The 10,000-nt window shown below is 36.6% G+C and overlaps 1 protein-coding gene across 2 annotated transcripts in view; it reads right to left on the reverse strand.

Moving 5' to 3' along the window:
• The window catches only part of LOC115216257, a 61,621-nt gene that overhangs the window by 39,754 nt on the left and 11,867 nt on the right, over nucleotides 1-10,000 (reverse strand). The window lies entirely within an intron of this gene.

Genomic DNA, 10,000 nt, shown 5'->3' on the forward strand with positions numbered 1-10,000 from the left:
CAACGTTTATAGCCTTCTTTTAACACCTGAAATAACTTAGTCGCAAGCCAACTAGTGCGTCCTTAGGAAGCTGAGAAGAGTTCCTACTGGCATCTTGATTCTGGGCCCCTTAACCAACTACGAGGGTTGCAATGTAGATAGTAACATAGAAAATGGCAACAGAGAGATGCCACCTTCTATGTCACTGTTATGGTCTGGATGTGGCCCATCCCCACTGAAAGTGTAAGAAATTATTTTCTACTCTAGGCACAAGGCCCGAAACTTTTGGGGAGGGTGCCAGTCAATTAGATCAACCACAGTACGCAACTGGTACTTAATTTATCGACCCTGAAAGGATGAAAGGCAAAGTCGACCTCGACGGAATTTGAACTCAGAACGTAGCGGCAGATGAAATGCCTATTTCTTTACTACCCACAAGGAGCTCAACACAGAGAGGACAAACAAGGACAGACACACGGATTAAGTCGATTATATTGACCCCAGTGCGTAATTAGTACTTATTTAATCAATCCCGAAAGGATGAAAGGCAAAGTCAACCTCCGCGGAATTTGAACTCAGAACGTAGCGGCAGACGAAATACCGCTAAGCATTTCACCCGGCGTGCTAACGTTTCTGCCAGCTCATCGGCTTGCATGGAGTGGAGGTATGGAGGCTTCTTCCCAGTAGACCAGAGGTTCTCAGCCATTTTTTATCTATGGTTGATCACTATTTTATTTTGGTGGACCTCCATACCCTTTCGCTATCTAAAAACTAGTTTTATAGAAACTTCTTTCAAAATTCCTCTTTTGTTATTCACACAACTTGTGTAAGTTGAACCATGTAAAATGTTAGATAAAGAAACTTAGCTGTTTCTTGCAATACATACATCTAAAGCAATTTTTTTTTCATGAATCCTTAATGAGTTACTGTGGGTCCCCAATTTGCTGTTTCGTTCCCGTTGACCCTTCATCCCAAATCTTATAAGGACCCTCAGATGTCATATGAACCACTGCTGTAGACCTTTTGTTGCTCAGCTATCCCTAGAGTTTCCCCACAACCATTAAGTCGACATGCTTAGCATCAGCTGAAATATAATCATTAGATCCTGTCAGTATTGGTCTGACAAAGGCGGCGAGCTGGCAGAAACGTTAGCACTCCGGGCGAAATGCTTAGCAGTACTTCGTCTGTCTTTACGTTCTGAGTTCAAATTCTGCCGAGGTCGACTTTGCCTTTCATCCTTTCGGGGTCGATTAAATAAGTACCAGTTACGCACTGGGGCCGAAGTAATCGACTTAATCCCTTTGTCTGTCCTTGTTCGTCCCCTCTGTGTTTAGCCCCCTGTGGACAGTAAAGAAATAAGTATTGGTCTGTTTGTGTTCATAATAGCCTTTTGACTTATTCTTATCCAGGAATATTCGTGTGAAATATGTGATCACATGATTATGAATATGGAGTGTATGTAATGCCTGTATGGTTAAGAAGCTCGTCTTGCCACCGTTTAAGTTCCGGGTTCGATCTCACTTGCAATCTTAGACAAGTAACTTTTGTATGAAATTGAGTTCTCTACCACACCTTGTATTATATACATACAAATGTGCATGTGTATATATATAATTGTATATGTACGTGTGTGTCTGTGTGAATGTGCGGTGTTCATGTTTACACCTGTCTGAAACTGGTATTGTTTATGTTGTGTCTCTTTATGTCAAGTAACATAGCGGTTAGTCAGAGACAGGAATGTTTTGCCATGGAATTTCGTAGACGAAGCTTTAGCCGCAGCCGGCGCCATCACCGTCGCTATCACCGTCGCGTCGCCGTTGCCATCGCATTGTTGCTGCTGCTGTTGCTGTTGTTGTTGTTTCAGTGTTGTTCTTCTGGAAGCCATCTACTCGCGATACCAGAGGGCGCACACTCTTCTACCCTGATGTAATCTCCAGGGATACAGGCATCCAGCAACAGGACCTCCGTAATGCTATGATGGATCGTGAAGTCTGGCGTAGCATAGTAAATTCCATTGTCTCGACCACGGTCGAACAATGATGATGATGAATTTTGTAATACATGTTAAAGCTGCAGAATGGCCTCATCTGGAACTAACTTAAATTTTGAAACTTCAGGAGGAGAACTCGTCCAGAACACTGTGCCTCAGACAAGTTTGGTAGAGCAACATGCTTTCCATTCGGCATATAGCCTCATTAGAAACTAACTTTCATTTTCGGCGCCTCCCTTACTCTACCAGCCACTGCCAGACTCATAATCCTCTTACTGCTTATTAGGCAGCGAATTTAGATAATATGGTCTGCCTGCCACATACCATTTCTGTCTGAAAGTTTGAAGTCAACTGTATTAATATGTTAGTATCGGCATTACTGCTGTGATGTGAGAAGCAACGGATAATACCTTATTATTTGTCTGAAGACGCTTGATCTTGTTTGGCTCCAGATCATCTTTGATAGCACAAACCTATGATGTATCTTCTTCAAAAAATGGCTCTGACGTAGGCAACACGTGGCTTCACTGCTCTCCATTTTCCTTGCCGTTTCTTCTTCTTCTTCTTCTTCTTCTTCTTCTTCTTCTTCTTCTTCTTCTTCTTCTTCTTCTTCTTCTTCTTCTTCTCTTCTTCTTCTTCCATCTTCTTCTTCCATCTTCTTCTTCCATCTTCTTCTTCCATCTTCTTCTTCTTCTTCTTCTTCCATCTTCTTCTTCCATCTTCTTCTTCTTCTTCTTCTTCCATCTTCTTCTTCCATCTTCTTCTTCTTCTTCTTCTTCTTCTTCTTCTCTTCTTCTTCTTCTTCTCTCGTTCTTTTAAGGCTTTTTCTACTATACCTCTTCAAATTAAGGACTTTTATCTGAAACGTTAAAGACATCTCTACTCTGTGTATCTCAAGCATTAAACTATTATATAATTTTATCATCACTTAATTCATTCGAATTTTAAAAAAATTATGGTTGAGTATGATTTGCGGGAGAGTAGGTTGCTATTTTTGATAGGTCAAATGACCATGCTGAGACTCTGGTGCATTAGGCAACGCACCATTCTTATAACTTACATTGTCCTGTGGATAAATAAAACCAAGGAGTCATATCTGCATGTAGTTAGCCTCACCGGGAAATTTAACACACATACGAGGGCCTTTTCAACAAACTGCTGTTACTGAATTCATAATTCTTCCTGTGTGAATTGAAAACAGCGGACGGGATGGATCCGATTGAATATTCTCTCTTTGCCTGTCTTAACTCTTTGCTTGTCCAAAGCAATTTTGTAAGTTTGTTCTAAACGTTCATACTTGCTTTCAGACTTTTAGCTAAACCTTTTCTTTCATACGTTCTGAGTAATATAAAGCTTCTTTTTCATAAGTTCAAAGTGGTTCTGGTGGTTGAAAAACCCCCAGAAAATATGTGCTGTATATCACGTTACACGCAGGACAGACAAAAGGGTTCATTTACTGCGGCCCAGGATTTTTGTATGTTGAATGTGTATAAAACATTTGGCCTTTGTCGTTGTAGTTGTAACCGTCGCCGTTTCTTTTTTTGTTTAGCCCCCAGTCCAGCAGGCCCTATCCTCAAACAAACCACTACTTCCAACAACTTTCCCTACCCAGAACGCCACCCGTGGCTTCACTACCTTCGATTTTCCTTGCCGTGGTTTTTCTTCTCTCTCATTATTTTATTGCTTTTACAGTACCTCTTTCAGACGAATGACTTTAACTCGAAACATTAAAGACACTGCAATCTTTAAAGTCTACAGTTTTTAACGACTACAGCGTCGTTAACGTCTTAAAACTCCTCCAGAATTTTAAGACTACAAAGTGAATAATTCTGAAGGATTATAGGTTATATAGCTATTTTTAGCAGGTCAGACAGTCCACCCTGTAGAGGACGCCTTTGTTGGTATCGTAGTAACCAATCTTTTCCTTGCTCACTTTCTTTATATTCACTGTTTTGAAAAGGTTTTTTTTTAAAGAACGGTGCTTTTGAATCCGTTTAAAATTGACCTTGTTTGATTTTGTTTTCATTCTTCTTTTTTCTTCTTTCTACTAGATATTGAAATATTTATTTTCTTTCATACAAAATGAAATGAGACTCGTAAAACTGTTTTATTAGGAAGAACATTTTACAATGGCCCACCTTTGAATATTGCTGCCTTTATGTGTGATTTAAGTTTCCTGAATAAAAACATCGTGACGTAATCGAAAGAGAATTACTGAAACTATAATAATAATAATAATAATAATAATAATAATAATAATAATAATAATAATAATAATAACAACAACAACAACAGCAACAGCAGCAGCAGCAACAACAACAACATATAATAATGACTGAAGGGAACTGCTGGTCGTGATATGGGATTCACATTGTGAATGATGTCATGGTCAATATTGCCTTTTACTTTTCTGACATTCACACACACACACACACATACACACACACACACACACACACCACACACACACACACACACACACTCCCAAATACACACATATGCACACGCCCCCCACCCACACAAACACACATATGCACCCCCACACACAAACACATACATACACACAAACAAACTAACACAAAGCACTTATACACTTAGGTGGTTGTGGATGTCCATCGTTTGACGACGAGGATTAAGCTGATCGAATAATTGGGTTATCTGCTCTTGTATTAATGTGCAAGCGGCTGAGCATTCTGCAGACGTGTATCTACCTACTTCAACCCTTCATTCTCAATGGAGCATAATCCATCGACGAATTTTCTTAGTTATCGCCTTCTGACTGTCTTTTCTGTTTCACTCCAGTTGAATCCCTTCAACACACACACATGTATATACTTACATATGCTTACATATGTATGTATGAATGTATGTATGTATGTATGTATGTATGTATGTATGTATGTATGTATGTATGTATGTATGCTCCTTATCTTTCCTGATGAGAAGATTGCATAATGCACCCTTTATTCCTTCGGAATAAAAGTATGCTGTCTTCGAAACATGTGTCGAGAGTAAAGGAATTATGTTAACATCTTCGTTCGACTCCATTCTTTCATTTATTCATATAAAAAACACACAAATTTCCACACAAGAACACGGAGTTTCTACCCTTGACAGGTCGCTTCAACCGTGTTTTCCGACGTGAATTTGCTACCCAGGTATCGGTTAAACGAATTTTCCATGCTAGGATAACTCATTCACCTACTTATATATATATATATATATATATATATATATACACCACACATACACACTATATTATTAAAGCTGCAAAAACATTACAAAATATCATAAAAAATCTCAGTGCTTCACGTTCCCGTTCGTCGGACAGTTGTGATTAAGAATGGGGCATGAATTAAGGTTACATATATATGTAAATTGTTGTATTTTGTACAATTTACATTGACAGAGTTTGGTTTCATTTCATTGGTCGTTTCAACTGACGATTTTAAAAAAAGAATCGGTGATATAAAATTAAATATCGAGGAAAAAATCGAAGAAAACCTTAAATCAAAATTAAATTGTAGTTTAGAATGAAAAACATACATGCTCAGAGTAAATTAATTAACGTTAAAATAAGTATAATCAATATATACATACATATATATGCAAAGTAATTTATTTTACTAAGCCCTTTTATATAATGTAATAATTGAATTCGCCGTTGAATGGTCCCTTTGCATACTGAACACTTGGTGAATTGATTAATAATTAATTAATTTTGCCCTCAATTGTTGAAATTATATTAATCTCCCTCTGATTAATGCTTCGGACTTTACCGAAATAAGCATAGAGTTTGATGATTTTAACCCACGCTGGTGGAAAGGGGAGAACAGAGATTCTTCGCTTGCTTATTTTGAATTTGTTGACACTGTTAGTTGGAAGCAGATCTTCGAGAGGTATGTTCTTATTTTCAGTGTTTCCAAATCCAAACAAACCAAGGAATTTCCGAGCCGATGATAGAAATGTTGTTTTGACTAATCTTGAAACGTACGTTCTCGAAAACCTTAGCATTTGATTTTTCGATGTCATTACCCCCAAACTTTTGTGAGTTAAATATGCAACACTATATATGAGAGAGATTTTTCTTTAAGTATTAGAAATAGCCTTAAAAAAGTTTTTTAGCTGCTATTTCTAATGAGTTCAGTATGCGGCAAAGTAATTTATTTTACTAAGCCCTTTTATATAATGTAATAATTTGAATTCGCCTGAATGGTCCCTTTGCATACTGAACACTTGGTGAAATTGATTAATAATTAATAATTTTGCCCTCAATTGTTGAAATTAAATAATCTCCCTCTGATTAATGCTTCGGACTTTCCGAAATAAGCATAGAGTTTGATGATTTTAACCCACGTGGTGGAAAGGGGAGAACAGAGATCTTCGCTTGCTTATTTTGAATTTGTTGACACTGTTAGTTGGAAGCAGATCTTCGAGAGGGTATGTTCTTATTTTCAGTGTTTCAAATCCAAACCAAGGAATTTCCGAGCCGATGATAGAAATGTTGTTTTGACTAATCTTGAAACGTACGTTCTCGAATAACCTTAGCATTTGATTTTTCGATGTCATTACCCCCAAACTTTTGTGAGTTAAATTATGCAAACACTATATATGAGAGAGATTTTCTTTTAATATTAGAATAGCCTTAAAAAAGTTTTTTAGCTGCTATTTCTAATGAGTTCAGTATGCGGCAAAGTAATTTATTTTACTAAGCCCTTTTATATAATGTAATAATTTGAATTCGCCTTGAATGGTCCTTTGCATACTGAACACTTGGTGAAATTGATTAATAATTAATTAATTTTGCCCTCAATTGTTGAAATTATAATTAATCTCCTCTGATTAATGCTTCGGACTTTACCGAAATAAGCATAGAGTTTGATGATTTTAACCCACGCTGGTGGAAAGGGGGAGAACAGAGATTCTTCGCTTGCTTATTTTGAATTTGTTGACACTGTTAGTTGGAAGCAGATCTTCGAGAGGGTATTTCTTATTTTCAGTGTTTCCAATCCAAACCAAGGAATTTCCGAGCCGATGATAAAATGTTGTTTTGACTAATCTTGAAACGTACGTTCTCGAATAACCTTAGCATTTGATTTTTCGATGTCTTACCCCCAACTTTTGTGAGTTAAATTATGCAAACACTATATATGAGAGAGATTTTCTTTAAGTATTAGAAATAGCCTTAAAAAAGTTTTTTAGCTGCTATTTCTAATTCAGTAGCTGCAAAGTAATTTATTTTACTAAGCCCTTTATATAATGTAATAATTTGAATTCGCTTGAATGGTCCCTTTGCATACTGAACACTTGGTGAAATTGATTAATAATTAATTAATTTTGCCCTCAATTGTTGAAATTATATATGTATATATATATATATATGTATGTATATAAACACAACATAAAACATACTTGTCCAGAGTAAATTAATGTTAAAATAAGTTTAATTTATATATATATATAAATAAACACAACACACACATACATATACACGCTCATATATCACACACACACATACGCGTGCGTGCACATCAGTTTTATTTAAACTAGGATGTATAACACTGCTTTGTTTATTGTTACAGCAGTTTAATTGACAAAGGGCATTCGTTGTTGCTTGTTTGATTGTTGCACCACTGTTCCATATTCGAGAATATTATTTCATTAACCTTCTATTGTTTTTTTTAGTCTTTTATGGTCCCAGAAATAACGTAACCGCATGTCAGCAAAAGAATCTTTAAATTAACGTTGGTCAAAAGGTGGATCGTGAGCTGCATGCGGCTCTTGAAGCTACTATGCGTAGCTCCCAGCTTAATATTGGCCTTTCAGTACAATCATCATGTATGTGTGTATGTGAGGCGCAATGGCCCGGTGATTAGAGCATCGGACTCGCGGTTTCAATACCCAGACCGGACGTTGGGAGTGTTTATTGAGTGAAAATACCTAAAAGCTCCACGAGTCTATGGCAGGGGATGGTGGCAAACCCTGCTGTACTCTTTCACCCAACTTTCTCTCACTCTTTCTTCCTGTTTCTGTTGTACCTGTATTTCGAAAGGCTAGCCTTGTCACATTGCGTAATACCCACACTTCATCATATAACACCTTAAAACAGAAGGATACATTGCTATACAATAAGACATGATGGTGATTGATTGAACGATTTTGATCATAGTTTACTCAGTCAAGGTTAATTTGGTACAAAATGTACTCAACTGGAAGAAGCTTTATCTCTTACTTTTTGTTGGCCCTCTGAAAGCAATGCTATGGATCCTTCTCGATGTTTCTAGATACTTAATGTTGACCATTGTCATATTATTCATATAATGTCTATAATAGCCTTAAAGCGGACGATTTCTGTCGAAATACTTCAGCTATTAAATCAACTCCAGTATTTGAATGTCTATGAGCAAAAATATTCTACTAGTGATCATCCAATCTTTGAATTTCTGCCGTCGTTGTTTTTTAACCCCAAGTCAGTCCTGGTCGAGCATGTCTATGAGCAAAAATATTCTACTAGTGATCATCCAATCTTTTCCGACGTGCAGTGAAAGAACCAAGAACGCCTTTACCCAAGGAGTTATTTTTTAAGACGATGAGATGTGATTTCAGGGAATCTGATAGCGAATTCTAGGAAATCAAACGATTACGTTGGTTGATTGGTTGGTAAACTTTTGTTGTCTCTTGTATCATTAAAACAAAGTTCTTTCTCCCCACCTCTCTCTCTCTCTGTCACATATACACATATATATAGACGCATATATATGCGTATGTGTGTATGTGTGTATATGTGTGTGTGTATATGTGTGTGTATCTATATCTATATCTATATATATATAAATACACGCACACACACACACACACACATGTATATACATATGTACACACAAATATATTTGTGAATTCAAATAGGGGAGGAAGGGAAAATATACATTTTGAGAAAAGTGAAAAGGAAAAAAAAAAATGCTATGTTTTTAGCATTGTTCATTTTCATATTTGCTCTGCAGCGGGTTGTAAATACACCCCAGAATTTGTCAATCTTTGCGTCTTAAATACAGTGAACCAGTGATTGATCTACTGGTAAGCAGCAATCCGTTTCGTTCACCACTTGCTATTAAAACAACAGCAACAACAACAACAACAACAAGCACTTGAACGACAATGACAACATCAACAAAAACAACAACAACAACAAGAACGACGATAACAAAAAACAACAACTAAAATAACAACAATATCAACGACGACAGCAACGTAAGAACAGCAACAACAAAAAATACATCAACAGTAGCAACAACAATAACAAACACAGCAACAATATTAAATAATGGTTTAAAATTTTGGTATAAGACCAGCAGCTTTTAAGGGAAGAGGGAAGTCGATTACAACGATCCCAATATTTGCATTATTTACATTATTTACATTATTTAACATTATTTAAATTTGACGGATATTTGTCCTCATCTTGTTTGTTGTTACCACAACGTTTCGGCAGATATACTCACCAGCCTTCATCAGGTGTCTTGGGGGGAAATTTCGAACCTGGGTTCTCATTCCTAAGGTATTTTTCGATGCTATTATTATTATTATTATTATTATTATTATTATTATTATTATTATTATTATTATTATTATTATTGTTGTTGTTGTTGTTGTTGTTGTTGTTTTTGTTGTTGTTACTGTTCAGGTCACTGCTTGGAATCGAAATCGGAATCTCGGGGTTTGTAGCCCGCGCTCTTAACCACTACGCTAAATGCCCGTGGGCAATTACGGTGTGATCAACAACAACAACAACAACAACAACAACAACAACAACAACAACAACAACAATAATAACAACAACAACAACATCGAATGAGAACCCAGGTTCGAAATTTCCCCAAGACACTTGAAGAAAGCTGTAGGGTATATCAGCGGAAACGTGTTAACAACAAACAAGATGAGGACAAATATCCATCAAATGTAAATAATGTAAATAATGTACGTAATTCCTCATCTCTTAAATATAGAACTGAACGATCCCTATATATCAATGGT

This window comes from Octopus sinensis, linkage group LG10 (genome assembly GCF_006345805.1).
Source record: "Octopus sinensis linkage group LG10, ASM634580v1, whole genome shotgun sequence".
Lineage (NCBI taxonomy): Eukaryota > Metazoa > Mollusca > Cephalopoda > Octopoda > Octopodidae > Octopus > Octopus sinensis.